This window comes from Amborella trichopoda, chromosome 3 (genome assembly GCF_054954075.1).
Source record: "Amborella trichopoda isolate Santa Cruz 75 chromosome 3, AtrichopodaSantaCruz75HAP2 v2.0, whole genome shotgun sequence".
In the NCBI taxonomy this organism is placed as follows: domain Eukaryota; kingdom Viridiplantae; phylum Streptophyta; class Magnoliopsida; order Amborellales; family Amborellaceae; genus Amborella; species Amborella trichopoda.
This window is the reverse complement of record NC_142338.1, coordinates 57,582,585-57,586,059: the sequence shown is the minus strand read 5'-3', so window position 1 is coordinate 57,586,059 and position 3,475 is coordinate 57,582,585. Positions and strand designations below refer to the sequence as shown.

The 3,475-nt window shown below is 42.2% G+C and overlaps 1 pseudogene; it reads right to left on the bottom strand.

The window, feature by feature from the left end:
• Positions 1-1,283: 1,283 nt before the first annotated feature.
• Positions 1,284-2,525, bottom strand: LOC105420292 (pentatricopeptide repeat-containing protein At1g08070, chloroplastic pseudogene; annotated as a pseudogene).
• Between the last annotated feature and the right edge of the window lie 950 nt (positions 2,526-3,475).

Genomic DNA, 3,475 nt, shown 5'->3' with positions numbered 1-3,475 from the left:
TACCTGTTCTATGCATGAAAGGAAACCATATTACTTCTTGTGGCTTCTGTGTTGCAAAAATTGGGTGCTTGGTGCGCTCTTGCTGTTTGACACACAATCCCATGCTATTAATTCTGCCTTTGCAGGTCTACGGAAAATGTTTGCGCAGTCCTGGCCCGGCCTTAGTCCCTAAAGGGCTGACCCGAGCACGATCCCACCCTAATAGAGCAGAAAATGCCCTATCCAGAATCTCGCTGGCCCTTCTGCAAACCTAGCTTAAGCCAGGCACTACCCATGCCCCGCTCCTGGCTCGGCTCTGTCCTCAGGCCACGGTGACCATGCCTTTAGCTAAGCCCTAGTTTTTTAGGGCCGGATGGCTGGCTGGGTCAAGCCAATCAGCCCATTGCCAGCTCTATGTTCTTACAATCTTAGGTGATTTAAGGGTCTAACTTTCTATGTTTCCATCACCCAAAGGTTTTGGTGCATATTGGTTAGGTACCTAACATTTGGTATCAGAAGAACCACTGCGTTTCTATCACTCGAGTTTTGGGGCACGTTGGTTAGGTACCTAAAATTTGGTTTTAGAGTAACCACTGCGACCCAAGTTCAAATCCTAAGAAAGGGCTACTTGAAAAAATAAAACTAGAGTGTGAGCCACCATAGAGTGAGAGTAACCATAAGAGCCACCGAGAAAGTCCGCTGCGGAGCGTGTTTGTATGTTACGATCCAAAGTGGTCTAAGGGCCTAACTTTTCACGTTTCCATCACCCAAAGGTTTTAAGGCGTATTGATTAGGTAGGTACCTATTACTTAACATATATGAAGCTACTGCTTACACTACAACCGCACTACAAACTCAAAGGTTTTGATGGATTGAAGACCCAAAACCTACCTGCAAATACCTTTCGTGCCAAGATAATAGATTTGAAGCTAAAGGGTGCAAATCTAGATGGGTGGCTCAGATTAGATTTTGACAAAGCATTTTTACGGCTCCAAATCTTTTTTAAAAAATTTCTTTTGACTTTTATTTCCTCAATGTTGATCTCAGGTTTTGACATAGCATTTTTACGGCCCCAATTTTTTTTTTATTTCTTTTTATTTTCATTTTTTTGCTCCACAATGTTCATCTCGAAAAGTAAGATGATGTATTTGCAGATTTTGAGGTCCTCATCCATCGAAATCACGGAGTTAGATGTACATGTTTAGTGCAAGGAATGAAACTGCAATATCAATGTAAATGCACCTATACTTAAAAAGATTTTCAAGATTTTTGAACACTCTTAGAAAGAGAGAGGCCAAAGGCCATTACCAGAAATCCTTACAAGAACAGGTTCCCTCTCTAAAATGATGGAACCTTGTCCCATCCCTAACGTCAATCTCTCTACTGTAAATCCTAGAAACCAGCTTCACAAGAGAGTGGCAATTTCCACAAATCCTAAGGTTCTTCACCAAAGTAATAAGCACCCCACTCTCAGTTGAGATGAGACCAAATGCAATGGCCAATATCTCACTATGGCACGAGAGAGCCCACTCTCTCTCCTCGTCTTCTATATCAAACATGACCTCTTCTTTAGACGCTATATATCCAACACCCTGCAACCTCCTAAAAATCTCTTCGACCATTGAATTTATCTCTCTAGAAAATGGGTGTGAGTGATCTCCCATTACAAACTCCTGGACAACACCCCCCACCTCAATCGCACTACACCCCGGCATCTTTCTCACTCCTCTCTCTCTCATCACTTTCCTCAATTTCCCAACATCATCCCATCTATTCGTTTTGGCATAGATATTAGAGAGAAGCACATAGTTCCCACTATTCTCAGGGTCTAGCTTACAAAGGTGATCCAAACAAGCCTCACCTAACTCTACATTGCCATGAATTGTACAGGCCCCAAGAAGTGATCTCCATATTATGGCATTGGGCTCTAAAGGCATTCTTTCGATCAAAGCATGAGCTTCTTCTATAAGGCCAGCCCTGCCTAATACACCAACCATGCACCCATAGTGCTCGAGCCTGGGCTTAATATTGTGAGCCATTTGCATAAGCTCAAAGAACCACTTTGCCTTGTCCACAAGCCCAGAGTGTGTGCAAGCACAAAGCAAAGAGAGAAAACTCACCCCATCAGGTTTCACCCCTGAATTCTCCATCTCTAGGAAGAGATCGCATGCCTCATGCCCATGGCCATGAATAGCAAGGCCATGGAGCATGGCATTATACGCAAGTGTATCTCTCTTATACATGTTTTTGAAAACCTTTTCAGCGCATTTTAAACTTCCACACCTAGCATACATGTCGATTAAAGCAGTGGCAATGAAGATGTTGGGGTTCATGTCGTGCCTGTTTATGTATAAATGGAACCATCTGCCATGGCTTAGTGAGCCTAGCTCTGAACAAGCAGATAATAGAGCCACCAGAGTGTGTTCGTTGGGTTGAACTTGAGCAAATTGCATGGATTTGAAGAGACAGAGAGCATCCATAGGAAGGCCATATCGAGAATAGCCAGCAATCATGGAGTTCCATGAGACAACATCTCTCTTGGGCATTTTATCAAACATCTTGCGCGCGCTTCTGAGATCATGTGATTTTGAATAGAAATCAACCAATGCAGAGTTCACAAAAATGTCTGATTCGAAACCGAGAAATTTTACAATATGGGTATGGATTTCTCTCCCTGAAAATGTGCAATTTTGGTAGAATTTTTCTCGATCTGATTCAGAACCCAGAGATTTTACAATGTGGTTATCGGTTCCTCGCACTGGGGATGTGGATTTTTGGGAAGAGAGAGCCTTGAGGAGGAGAGAGAAAGTGTAATTGTTTGGTAACAAGCCACCGTGGAGTAAAAGCCTGTAGAAAGAGAGAGATTGTTGTGGGGACTTGATGAGAGAGAAACCCATAATCATAGAGTTGAAGGAGAAGAGGTTCGGCCTTAGGGTTTGTGTGAAAAGCCTCATGGCATAATCCATGGAGTTTAGAGAGCAAAAGGCGAGGAGGCGGCTTGAGGCGAAGGGATGATAGGTGAGGCCCGTAACTATGAAGTGAGAGTGAATTTGTTTGAATGTTTTCATGTCTCCACATCTTTGCAGGTGGATTAGAGCCGGATGTTTGATGACAAAGCTGGAAGTTTTCTCTTGAGAATTTTGAAGCAGAGTCAAGTGATTGATGAGATTCTTCTTGATGAGCATGACAGCGGCATGCTCTAATCCATGGCGAGAGAGAGGGGAGCATGCCCCAATGCATGGGGGAGAGACAGACTCATAATCTCTCTTTTGCAAGGTTTAAAATTAAGGGTGCGGTTTGTATAGAACCTAGGCTCTAAACAATCAAATTAGAGCCTACCTTCAAATAGTCTCGAGACATATGGTTTCAATATTAAAAATCTTTTTTATAGCTTTAAAATATATTTTTATTTTTATTTTTATAATTTTAAAGCTTCAAAAATAGACTATTTTCACACTTGAAAATCTTAAAAATTGACGATAAAAAATACGTCACA